Here is a 13893-nt window from a genome sequence, read left to right on the forward strand (position 1 = left end):
GTTAAATAGCCATTCCCTTAGGGGTAAATGGCCATTCCCTTGGGGGTAAATGCCCATTCCTTTTGGGGTAAATGGCCATTTCCTTTGGGTTAAATGGCGATTCCCTTAGGGGTAAATGGCCATTCCATTGGGGGTAAATGGCCATTCCCTTAGTGGTACATGGCCATTCCCTTTGGGGTAAACCGCCATTCCCTTAGGGGTAAATTGCCATTCCCTAAGGGGTAAATGGCCATTCCCTTAGGGGTAAATAGCCATTCCCTTAGGTGTAAACGGCCATTCCCTTAGGGTTAAATGGTCATTCCCTTAGGGGTTAATGGCGATTCCCTTGGGGGTAAATGGCCATTCCCTTGGGGGTAAATAGCCATTCCCTAGGGGTAAATGGCCATTCCCTTAGGATTAAATGGTCATTCCCTTGGGGGTAAATGGACATTCCCTTGGGAATAAATGGCCATTCCCTTGGGGGTAAATAGCCATTCCCTAGGGATAAATGGCCATTCCCTTGGGGGAAAATGTCCATTCCCATCGGGGTAAGTGTACATTCCCTTGGTGGTAAATGGCCATTCCCTTAGGGGTAAATTGTCATTCCCTTTGGAGTACATGGCCATTCCCGTAGGGGAAAATGGTCATTCCCTTAGGAGTAAATGGCCATTCCCTTAGGGGTAAATGGCCATTCCCTTAGGGGTAAATGGTCATTCCCTTTGGGGTAAATGGCCATTCCCTTACGGGTAGATGGCCATTCCCTTAGGGGTAAATGGTCATTCCCTTTGGGGTAAATTGGCCATTCCCTTAACGGCAAATTGCCATTCCCTAAGGGGTAAATGTCCATTCCCTATGGGGTAAATAGCCATTCCCTTTGGGGAAAATGGTCATTCCCTTAGAGTTAAATGTCCATTCCCTTAGGGATAAACGGCCATTCCCTTAGGCGTAAATGGTCATTCCCTTTGGGGTAAATGGCCATTCTATTTGGGGTAAATGGCCATTCCCTTAGGGGTAAACCGTCATTCCCTTAGGGGTAAATGGCCATTCCCTTAGTGGTAAATGGTCATTCCCTTTGGGGTAAATGGCCATTCCCATAAGGGTAAACCGCCATTCCTTTAGGGGTAAATGGCCATTCCCTTAGTGGTAAATGGCCATTACCTTGGGGCAAATGGCGATTCCCTTAGGGGCAAATGGCCATTCCCTTAGGGGTTAATGGCCATTCCCTTAGGGGCAAATGGCCATTCCCTTAGGGGTAAATGGTCATTCCCTTTGTGGTAAATGGCCATTCCCTTAGGGGTAGATGGCCATTCCCATAAGGGTAAACCGCCATTCCTTTAGGGGTAAATGACCATTCCCTTAGTGGTAAATTGCCATTCCCTTGGGGCAAATGGCGATTCCCTTAGGGGCAAATGGCCATTCCCTTAGGGGTAAATGGCCAATCCCTAAGGGGCAAATGGCCATTCCCTTAGGGGTAAATGGTCATTCCCTTTGCGGTAAATGGCCATTCCCTTAGGGGTAGATGGCCATTCCCTTAGGGGTAAATGGTCATTCCCTTTGGGGTAAATGGCCATTCCCTTAAGGCCAAATTGCCATTGCCTAAGGGGTAAATGGCCATTCCCTTAGGGGTAAATGGCCATTCCCTTAGTGGTAAATGGCCATTCCCTTAGGGTTAAATGGTCATTCCCTTAGGGGTTAATGGCGATTCCCTTGGGGGTAAATGGCCATTCCCTTGGGGGTAAATAGCCATTCCCTAGGGGTAAATGGCCATTCCCTTAGGGTTAAATGGTCATTCCCTTGGGGGTAAATGGACATTCCCTTGGGAGTAAATGGCCATTCCGTTGGGGGTAAATAGCCATTCCCTAGGGATAGATGGCCATTCCCTTGGGGGAAAATGTCCATTCCCTTCGGGGTAAGTGGCCATTCCCTTGGTGGTAAATGGCCATTCCCTTAGGGGTAAATGGTCATTCCCTTTGGAGTAAATGGCCATTCCCTTAGGGGAAAATGGTCATTCCCTTAGGGGCAAATGGCCATTCCCTTTGGGGTAAATGGCCATTCCCTAGGGGTAAATGGCCATTCCCTTCGGGGTAAATGGCCATTCCCTTTGGGGTAAATGGCCATTCCCTTAGGGGAAAATGGCCATTCCCTTAGAGGTAAATGTCCCTTCCCTTTGCGGTAAATGGCCATTCCCTTCGGGCTAAATGGACATTCCCTTTTGTGAAAATGGCCATTCCCTATGGGGTAAATGGCCATTCCCTTAGCGGTAAACGCCCATTCCCTTTGGGGCAAATGGCAATTTCCTTCGAGGTAAATGGTCATTCCCTTAAGGGCAAATGGTCATTCCCTTCGGAGTCAATGGCCATTCCCTTAAGGGTGCAATGCCATTACCTTCGGACTAAAGGGCCATTCCCTTAAGAGTACATGGCCATTACCTTTGGGTTAAATAGCCATTCCCTTAGGGGTAAATGGCCATTCCCTTGGGGGTAAATGCCCATTCCTTTTGGGGTAAATGGCCATTTCCTTTGGGTTAAATGGCGATTCCCTTAGGGGTAAATGGCCATTCCATTGGGGGTAAATGGCCATTCCCTTAGTGGTACATGGCCATTCCCTTTGGGGTAAACCGCCATTCCCTTAGGGGTAAATGGTCATTCCCTTAGTGGTAAATGACCATTCCCTTAGGGGTAAATGGCCATTCCCTTGGGGGTAAATGGCCATTCCCTTAGGGGTAAGTGGCCATTCCCGTGTGGCAAATGGCGATTCCCTTAGGGGCAAATGGCCATTCCCTTAGGGGTAAATGGCCATTCCCTTAGGGGTAAATGGCCATTCTATTAGGTGTAAATGGCCATTCCCTTGAGTGTTAAATGGCCATTCCCTTGGGGGAAAATGGCCATTCCCTTGGGGGTAAAGGACATTCCCTTGGGGGTAAATGGCCATTCCCTTGGGGTTAAATGGCCATTCCCTTAATGGTCAATGGCCATTCCCTTAGCGGTAAATGGCAATTCCCTTGGGGGTAAAAGGCCATTCCATTAGGGGTAAATGATCATACCCTTATGGGATAATGGCCATTCCTTTAGGGGTAATTGACCATTCCCTTAGGGGTAAATGGCTATTCCCTTGGGGCTTAATGGCAATTCCTTTGGGGGTAAATGGCCATTCGCTTAGGGGTAAACGGCCATTCCCTTAGGGGTAAATGTCCATTCCCTTAGGGGAAAAAGGCCATCCTCTTAGAGGTAAATGGCCATTCCCTTATGGGTAAACGGCCTTTCCCTTAGGGGTAATTGGCCATTCCCTTAAGGGTACATGGCCATTACCTTCGGAGTAAATGGCCATTCCCTTAAGGGTACATGGCCATTACCTTTGGGTTAAAGAGCCTTTCCCTTAGGGGTAAATGGCCATTCCCATGGGGATAAATGGCCATTTCCTTTGGGGTTAATGGCCATTCCCTTAGGGGTAGATGGCCATTCCCTTTGGGTTAAATAGCGATTCCCTTAGGGGTAATTGCCCATTCCTTTCGGATTAAATGGCCATTCCCTTAGGGGTAAATTGCCATTCCCTTAGGGGTAAACCGCCATTCCCTTAGGGGTAAATGGCTATTCACTTTGGGGTAAATGGCCATTGCCTTAGGGGTAAATAGCCATTCCCTTAGGGGTAAATATCCATTCCCTTGGGGCAAATGTCCATTCCCTTAGGGGTAAATGGCCATTCCCTTAGGGGTAAACGACCATTCCCTTAGGGGTTAATGGCCATTCCCTTTGGGGTAAATGGCCATTGCCTTAGGGGTAAATAGCCATTCCCTTAGGGGTAAATGACCATTCCCTTAGGGGTAAATGGCCATTCCCTTAGGGGTAAATGGCCATTCCCTTAGGGGTAAATGGCCATTCCCCTGGGGTAAATGGCCATTCCCTTAGGGGTAAATGGCCATTCCCTTAGGAGTAAATGGCCATTCCCTTGGAGGTAAATAGCAATTCCCTTTGGGGTAAATGGCTATTCCCTTGGGGGAAAATGGCCATTCCCTTGGGGGTAAATGGACATTCCCTTGGGGGTAAATGACCATTCCCTTGGGGTTAAATGGCCATTCCCGTAGGGGTCAATGGCCATTCCTTTAGGGGTAAACGGCCATTCCCTTAGGGGTGAATGGCCATTGCCTTAGGGGTAAATGGCCATTCCCCTAGGGCTAAATGGCCATTCCCTTAGGGGTAAACGGCCATTCCCTTAGGGGTAAATGGACATTCCATTGGGGGTAAATGCCCATTCCCTTAGGGGTAAATGGCCATTCCCTTGGGGGTAAATGGCCATTCCCCTATAGTTTAAATGGTCATTCCCTTAGTGGTAAATGGCCATTCCCTTAGGGGTAAATGGTCACTCCCTTAGGGGTAAACGGCCTTTACCTTAAGGGTAAATGGTCATTCCTTTAGGGGTAAACGGACATTCCCTTAGGGGTGAATGGCCATTCCCTTAGGGGTAAATGGCCATTCCTCTAGGGGTAAATGGCCATTCCCTTAGGGGAAAACGGACATCCCCTTAGAGGTAAATGGCCATTCCATTAGGCGTAAATGGCCTTTCCCTTAGGGGTAAATGGCCATTCCTTTAGGGGTAAACGGCCATTCCCTTAGGAGTGAATGGCCATTCCCTTAGGGGTTAATGGCCATTCTCTTGGGGGTAAAAGGCCATTCCCTTAGGGGTAAATGGCCATTCCCCTACGGGTGAATGGCCATTCCCTTAGGGGTAATCGGCCATTCCCTTAGGGGCAAATTGCCATTCCATTGGGGTAAATATCCATTCTCTTAGGGGTAAATGGCCCTTCCCTTGGGGGTAAATGGCCATTCCCCTAGGGTTTAAATGGTCATTCCCTTAGTGGTAAATGATAATTCCCTTAGGGGTAAATGGCCATTCCCTTAGGGGTAATTGACTATTCCCTTAGGGGTAAATGGCCATTCCCATGGGGGTAAATGGCCATTCCTTTGTGGGTAAATGGCCATTCATTTAGTGTTAAACGGCCATTCCCTTAGGGGTAAATGGCCATTCCCTTAGGGGAAAACGGCCATCCCCTTAGAGGTAAATGGCCATTCCCTTAGGGGTAAACGGCCTTTCCCTTAGGGTAAATGGCCATTCCTTTAGGGGTAAACGGCCATTCCCTTAGGGGTGAATGGCCATTGCCTTAGGGGTAAATGGCCATTCCCCTAGGGGTAAATGGCCATTCCCTTAGGGGTAAACGGCCATTCCCTTAGGGGTAAATGGCCATTCCATTGGGGGTAAATGTCCATTCCCTTAGGGGTAAATGGCCATTCCCTTGGGGGTAAATGGCCATTCCCCTAGAGTTTAAATGGTCATTCCCTTAGTGGTAAATGGCAATTCCCTTAGGGGCAAATGGCCATTCCCTTAGGGGTAAACGGCCTTTCCCTTAGGGGTAAATGGTCATTCCTTTAGGGTTAAATGGCTATTCCCTTAGGGGTGAATGGCCATTCCCTTAGGGGTAAATGGCCATTCCCCTAGTGGTAAATGGCCATTCCCTTAGGGGAAAACGGCCATCCCCTTCGAGGTAAATGGCCATTCCCTTAGGGGTAAACGGCCTTTCCCTTAGGGGTAAATGGCCATTCCTTTAGGGGTAAACGGCCATTCCCTTAGGGGTGAATGGCCATTCCCTTAGGGGTAAATGGCCATTCCCTTGGGGGTAAAAGGCCATTCCCTTAGGGGTAAATGGCCATTCCCCTACGGGTGAATGGCCATTCCCTTAGGGGTAATCGGCCATTCCCTTAGGGGTAAATGGCCATTCCATTGGGGTAAATATCCATTCTCTTAGGGGTAACTGGCCATTCCCTTGGGGGTAAATGGCCATTCCCCTAGGGTTTAAATGGTCATTCCCTTAGTGGTAAATGGCCATTCCCTTAGTGGTAAATGGCCATTCCCTTAGGGGTAAATGGCCATTCCCTTAGGGTTACATAGCCATTCCCTTTGGGGTAAATGGCTATTCCCTTAAGGGTAAATGGCCATCCCCTTAGGGTTAATTGCCAATTCCCTTGGGGGTTAAATGGCCATTCCCTTAGGGGTAAATTTCTAATCCCTTAGGGGCAAATGGTCATTCCCTTAGGGGTAAATGGCCATTCCCTTAGGGGTAAATGGCCAATCCCTTAGGGGCAAATGGCCATTCCCTTAGGGGTAAATGGCCAATCCCTTAGGGGCAAATGGTCATTCCCTTAGGGTTAAATGGTCATTCGCTTAGGGGTAAACGGCCATTCCCTTAGGGGTAAATGGCCATTCCCTTAGGGGCAAATGGTCATTCCCTTAGGGTTAAATGGTCATTCCCTTAGGGGTAAATGGCCTTTCCCCTAGGGGTAAATGGCCATTCCCTTAGGGGTAAACGGCCATTCCCTTAGGGGTAACTGGCCATTCCCTTGGGGGTAAATGACCATTCCCTTAGGGGTAAATGGCCATTCCCTTAGGGGTAAATGGCCATTCCCTTAGGGGTACATAGCCATTCCCTTTGGGGTAAATGGCCATTCCCTTAAGGGTAAATGGCCATTCCCTTAGGGGTAAATTGCCATTCCCTTGGGGGTTAAATGGCCATTCCCTTAGGGGTAAATGGCCAATCCCTTAGGGGCAAATGGTCATTCCCTTAGGGGTAAATGGCCATTCCCTTAGGGGTAAATGGCCATTCCCTTAGGGGTAAACAACCATTCCCTTAGGGGTAAATGGCCATTCCCTTAGGGGTAAATGGCCATTCCCTTAGGGGTAAATGGCTGTTCCCTTAGGGGTAAATGGCTGTTCCCTTAGGGGTGAATGGCCATTCCCTTAGGGGTAAATGGCCATTCCCCTAGTGGTAAATGGCCATTCCCTTAGGGGAAAACGGCCATCCCCTTCGAGGTAAATGGCCATTCCCTTAGGGGTAAACGGCCTTTCCCTTAGGGGTAAATGGCCATTCCTTTAGGGGTAAACGGCCATTCCCTTAGGGGTGAATGGCCATTCCCTTAGGGGTAAATGGCCATTCCCTTGGGGGTAAAAGGCCATTCCCTTAGGGGTAAATGGCCATTCCCCTACGGGTGAATGGCCATTCCCTTAGGGGTAATCGGCCATTCCCATAGGGGTAAATGGCCATTCCATTGGGGTAAATATCCATTCTCTTAGGGGTAACTGGCCATTCCCTTGGGGGTAAATGGCCATTCCCCTAGGGTTTAAATGGTCATTCCCTTAGTGGTAAATGGCCATTCCCTTAGTGGTAAATGGCCATTCCCTTAGGGGTAAATGGTCATTCCTTTAGGGTTAAATGGCTATTCCCTTAGGGGTGAATGGCCATTCCCTTAGGGGTAAATGGCCATTCCCCTAGTGGTAAATGGCCATTCCCTTAGGGGAAAACGGCCATCCCCTTCGAGGTAAATGGCCATTCCCTTAGGGGTAAACGGCCTTTCCCTTAGGGGTAAATGGCCATTCCTTTAGGGGTAAACGGCCATTCCCTTAGGGGTGAATGGCCATTCCCTTAGGGGTAAATGGCCATTCCCTTGGGGGTAAAAGGCCATTCCCTTAGGGGTAAATGGCCATTCCCCTACGGGTGAATGGCCATTCCCTTAGGGGTAATCGGCCATTCCCTTAGGGGTAAATGGCCATTCCATTGGGGTAAATATCCATTCTCTTAGGGGTAACTGGCCATTCCCTTGGGGGTAAATGGCCATTCCCCTAGGGTTTAAATGGTCATTCCCTTAGTGGTAAATGGCCATTCCCTTAGTGGTAAATGGCCATTCCCTTAGGGGTAAATGGCCATTCCCTTAGGGTTACATAGACATTCCCTTTGGGGTAAATGGCTATTCCCTTAAGGGTAAATGGCCATCCCCTTAGGGTTAATTGCCAATTCCCTTGGGGGTTAAATAGCCATTCCCTTAGGGGTAAATTTCTAATCCCTTAGGGGCAAATGGTCATTCCCTTAGGGGTAAATGGCCATTCCCTTAGGGGTAAATGGCCAATCCCTTAGGGGCAAATGGCCATTCCCTTAGGGGTAAATGGCCAATCCCTTAGGGGCAAATGGTCATTCCCTTAGGGTTAAATGGTCATTCGCTTAGGGGTAAACGGCCATTCCCTTAGGGGTAAATGGCCATTCCCTTAGGGGCAAATGGTCATTCCCTTAGGGTTAAATGGTCATTCCCTTAGGGGTAAATGGCCTTTCCGCTAGGGGTAAATGGCCATTCCCTTAGGGGTAAACGGCCATTCCCTTAGGGGTAAATGGCCATTCCCTTGGGGATAAATGACCATTCCCCTAGGGTTTAAATGGTCATTCCCTTAGTGGTAAATGGCCATTCCCTTAGGGGTAAATGGCCATTCCCTTAGGGGTAAATGGCCATTCCCTTAGGGGTACATAGCCATTCCCTTTGGGGTAAATGGCCATTCCCTTAAGGGTAAATGGCCATTCCCTTAGGGGTAAATTGCCATTCCCTTGGGGGTTAAATGGCCATTCCCTTAGGGGTAAATGGCCAATCCCTTAGGGGCAAATGGTCATTCCCTTAGGGGTAAATGGCCATTCCCTTAGGGGTAAATGGCCATTCCCTTAGGGGTAAACAACCATTCCCTTAGGGGTAAATGGCCATTCCCTTAGGGGTAAATGGCCATTCCCTTAGGGGTAAATGGCTGTTCCCTTAGGGGTAAATGGCTGTTCCCTTAGGGGTGAATGGCCATTCCCTTAGGGGTAAATGGCCATTCCCCTAGTGGTAAATGGCCATTCCCTTAGGGGAAAACGGCCATCCCCTTCGAGGTAAATGGCCATTCCCTTAGGGGTAAACGGCCTTTCCCTTAGGGGTAAATGGCCATTCCTTTAGGGGTAAACGGCCATTCCCTTAGGGGTGAATGGCCATTCCCTTAGGGGTAAATGGCCATTCCCTTGGGGGTAAAAGGCCATTCCCTTAGGGGTAAATGGCCATTCCCCTACGGGTGAATGGCCATTCCCTTAGGGGTAATCGGCCATTCCCTTAGGGGTAAATGGCCATTCCATTAGGGTAAATATCCATTCTCTTAGGGGTAACTGGCCATTCCCTTGGGGGTAAATGGCCATTCCCCTAGGGTTTAAATGGTCATTCCCTTAGTGGTAAATGGCCATTCCCTTAGTGGTAAATGGCCATTCCCTTAGGGGTAAATGGCCATTCCCTTAGGGTTACATAGCCATTCCCTTTGGGGTAAATGGCTATTCCCTTAAGGGTAAATGGCCATCCCCTTAGGGTTAATTGCCAATTCCCTTGGGGGTTAAATGGCCATTCCCTTAGGGGTAAATTTCTAATCCCTTAGGGGCAAATGGTCATTCCCTTAGGGGTAAATGGCCATTCCCTTAGGGGTAAATGGCCAATCCCTTAGGGGCAAATGGCCATTCCCTTAGGGGTAAATGGCCAATCCCTTAGGGGCAAATGGTCATTCCCTTAGGGTTAAATGGTCATTCGCTTAGGGGTAAACGGCCATTCCCTTAGGGGTAAATGGCCATTCCCTTAGGGGCAAATGGTCATTCCCTTAGGGTTAAATGGTCATTCCCTTAGGGGTAAATGGCCTTTCCCCTAGGGGTAAATGGCCATTCCCTTAGGGGTAAACGGCGATTCCCTTAGGGGTAAATGGCCATTCGGTTGGGGGTAAATGACCATTCCCCTAGGGTTTAAATGGTCATTCCCTTAGTGGTAAATGGCCATTCCCTTAGGGGTAAATGGCCATTCCCTTAGGGGTAAATGGCCATTCCCTTAGGGGTACATAGCCATTCCCTTTGGGGTAAATGGCCATTCCCTTAAGGGTAAATGGCCATTCCCTTAGGGGTAAATTGCCATTCCCTTGGGGGTTAAATGGCCATTCCCTTAGGGGTAAATGGCCAATCCCTTAGGGGCAAATGGTCATTCCCTTAGGGGTAAATGGCCATTCCCTTAGGGGTAAATGGCCATTCCCTTAGGGGTAAACAACCATTCCCTTAGGGGTAAATGGCCATTCCCTTAGGGGTAAATGGCCATTCCCTTAGGGGTAAATGGCTGTTCCCTTAGGGGTAAATGGCTGTTCCCTTAGGGGTAAATGGCCATTCCCTTGGCGGGATGTTTCCATTCCCTTAGGGGTAAATGGCCTTTCCGCTAGGGGTAAATGGCCATTCCCTTAGGGGTAAACGGCCATTCCCTTAGGGGTAAATGGCCATTCCCTTGGGGGTAAATGACCATTCCCCTAGGGTTTAAATGGTCATTCCCTTAGTGGTAAATGGCCATTCCCTTAGGGGTAAATGGCCATTCCCTTAGGGGTAAATGGCCATTCCCTTAGGGGTACATAGCCATTCCCTTTGGGGTAAATGGCCATTCCCTTAAGGGTAAATGGCCATTCCCTTAGGGGTAAATTGCCATTCCCTTGGGGGTTAAATGGCCATTCCCTTAGGGGTAAATGGCCAATCCCTTAGGGGCAAATGGTCATTCCCTTAGGGGTAAATGGCCATTCCCTTAGGGGTAAATGGCCATTCCCTTAGGGGTAAACAACCATTCCCTTAGGGGTAAATGGCCATTCCCTTAGGGGTAAATGGCCATTCCCTTAGGGGTAAATGGCTGTTCCCTTAGGGGTAAATGGCTGTTCCCTTAGGGGTGAATGGCCATTCCCTTAGGGGTAAATGGCCATTCCCCTAGTGGTAAATGGCCATTCCCTTAGGGGAAAACGGCCATCCCCTTCGAGGTAAATGGCCATTCCCTTAGGGGTAAACGGCCTTTCCCTTAGGGGTAAATGGCCATTCCTTTAGGGGTAAACGGCCATTCCCTTAGGGGTGAATGGCCATTCCCTTAGGGGTAAATGGCCATTCCCTTGGGGGTAAAAGGCCATTCCCTTAGGGGTAAATGGCCATTCCCCTACGGGTGAATGGCCATTCCCTTAGGGGTAATCGGCCATTCCCTTAGGGGTAAATGGCCATTCCATTAGGGTAAATATCCATTCTCTTAGGGGTAACTGGCCATTCCCTTGGGGGTAAATGGCCATTCCCCTAGGGTTTAAATGGTCATTCCCTTAGTGGTAAATGGCCATTCCCTTAGTGGTAAATGGCCATTCCCTTAGGGGTAAATGGCCATTCCCTTAGGGTTACATAGCCATTCCCTTTGGGGTAAATGGCTATTCCCTTAAGGGTAAATGGCCATCCCCTTAGGGTTAATTGCCAATTCCCTTGGGGGTTAAATGGCCATTCCCTTAGGGGTAAATTTCTAATCCCTTAGGGGCAAATGGTCATTCCCTTAGGGGTAAATGGCCATTCCCTTAGGGGTAAATGGCCAATCCCTTAGGGGCAAATGGCCATTCCCTTAGGGGTAAATGGCCAATCCCTTAGGGGCAAATGGTCATTCCCTTAGGGTTAAATGGTCATTCGCTTAGGGGTAAACGGCCATTCCCTTAGGGGTAAATGGCCATTCCCTTAGGGGCAAATGGTCATTCCCTTAGGGTTAAATGGTCATTCCCTTAGGGGTAAATGGCCTTTCCCCTAGGGGTAAATGGCCATTCCCTTAGGGGTAAACGGCGATTCCCTTAGGGGTAAATGGCCATTCGGTTGGGGGTAAATGACCATTCCCCTAGGGTTTAAATGGTCATTCCCTTAGTGGTAAATGGCCATTCCCTTAGGGGTAAATGGCCATTCCCTTAGGGGTAAATGGCCATTCCCTTAGGGGTACATAGCCATTCCCTTTGGGGTAAATGGCCATTCCCTTAAGGGTAAATGGCCATTCCCTTAGGGGTAAATTGCCATTCCCTTGGGGGTTAAATGGCCATTCCCTTAGGGGTAAATGGCCAATCCCTTAGGGGCAAATGGTCATTCCCTTAGGGGTAAATGGCCATTCCCTTAGGGGTAAATGGCCATTCCCTTAGGGGTAAACAACCATTCCCTTAGGGGTAAATGGCCATTCCCTTAGGGGTAAATGGCCATTCCCTTAGGGGTAAATGGCTGTTCCCTTAGGGGTAAATGGCTGTTCCCTTAGGGGTAAATGGCCATTCCCTTGGTGGGATGTTTCCATTCCCTTAGGGGTAAATGGCCATTCCCTTAGGGGTAAATGGCCATTCCCTTAGGGGTAAACGGCCATTCCCTTGGGGGTAAATGGTCATTCCGTTAGGGGTAAACCGCCATTCCCTTTGGCGAAAATGGCCATTCCGTTTGGGGTAAATGGTCATTCCCTTTGGGTTCAATGGCCATTCCGTTAGGGGTAAATGGCCATTCACTTAAGGGTAAATAGTCGTTCCCTTAGGGTTAAATGGCCATTCCCTTAGGGGTAAATGGTCATTCCCTTTGGTTTAAATGGCCATTCCCTTTGGGGTAAATGGCCATTCCTTTCGGGGTAAAGGCCATTCCCTTAGGGGTAAATGGCCATTCCCTTAGTGGTAAACGGCCATTCCCTTCGCGCGAAATGGCCATTCCCTTGGGGGTTAACGGTCATTCCCTTAGGGGTAAATGGCCATACCGTTAGGGGTAAACGGTCATTCCCTTTCGGGTAAATGGCCATTCCCTTGGGGGTAAATGGCCATTCCCTTAGGGGTAAATGGCCATTCCCTTAGGGGTAAATGGACATTCCATTGGGGGTAAATGCCCATTCCCTAGGGGTAAATGGCCATTCCCTTGGGGGTAAATGGCCATTCCCCTATAGTTTAAATGGTCATTCCCTTAGTGGTAAATGGCAATTCCCTTAGGGGTAAATGGTCATTCCCTTAGGGGTAAATGGCCTTTACCTTAAGGGTAAATGGTCATTCCTTTAGGGGTAAACGGACATTCCCTTAGGGGTGAATGGCCATTCCCTTAGGGGTAAATGGCCATTCCTCTAGGGGTAAATGGCCATTCCCTTAGGGGAAAACGGCCATCCCCTTAGAGGTAAATGGCCATTCCATTAGGCGTAAATGGCCTTTCCCTTAGGGGTAAATGGCCATTCCTTTAGGGGTAAACGGCCATTCCCTTAGGAGTGAATGGCCATTCCCTTAGGGGTTAATGGCCATTCCCTTGGGGGTAAAAGGCCATTCCCTTAAGGGTAAATGGCCATTCCCCTACGGGTGAATGGCCATTCCCTTAGGGGTAATCGGCCATTCCCTTAGGGGCAAATTGCCATTCCATTGGGGTAAATATCCATTCTCTTAGGGGTAAATGGCCCTTCCCTTGGGGGTAAATGGCCATTCCCCTAGGGTTTAAATGGTCATTCCCTTAGTGGTAAATGATAATTCCCTTAGGGGTAAATGGCCATTCCCTTAGGGGTAATTGACTATTCCCTTAGGGGTAAATGGCCATTCCCATGGGGGTAAATGGCCATTCCTTTGTGGGTAAATGGCCATTCATTTAGTGTTAAACGGCCATTCCCTTAGGGGTGAATGGCCATTCCATTGGGGGTAAATGTCCATTCCCTTAGGGGTAAATGGCCATTCCCTTGGGGGTAAATGGCCATTCCCCTAGAGTTTAAATGGTCATTCCCTTAGTGGTAAATGGCAATTCCCTTAGGGGCAAATGGCCATTCCCTTAGGGGTAAACGGCCTTCCCCTTAGGGGTAAATGGTCATTCCTTTAGGGTTAAATGGCTATTCCCTTAGGGGTGAATGGCCATTCCCTTAGGGGTAAATGGCCATTCCCCTAGTGGTAAATGGCCATTCCCTTAGGGGAAAACGGCCATCCCCTTCGAGGTAAATGGCCATTCCCTTAGGGGTAAACAAATGGCCATTCCTTTAGGGGTAAACGGCCATTCCCTTAGGGGTCAATGGCCATTCCCTTAGGGGTAAATGGCCATTCCCTTGGGGGTAAAAGGCCATTCCCTTAGGGGTAAATGGCCATTCCCCTACGGGTGAATGGCCATTCCCTTAGGGGTAATCGGCCATTCCCTTAGGGGTAAATGGCCATTCCATTGGGGTAAATATCCATTCTCTTAGGGGTAACTGGCCATTCCCTTGGGGGTAAATGGCCATTCCCCTAGGGTTTAAATGGTCATTCCCTTAGTGG

Source organism: Petromyzon marinus, chromosome 4, assembly GCF_048934315.1.
Source record: "Petromyzon marinus isolate PM22_M1 ecotype Great Lakes invasive population chromosome 4, UKy_Petmar_22M1.pri1.0, whole genome shotgun sequence".
Lineage (NCBI taxonomy): Eukaryota > Metazoa > Chordata > Hyperoartia > Petromyzontiformes > Petromyzontidae > Petromyzon > Petromyzon marinus.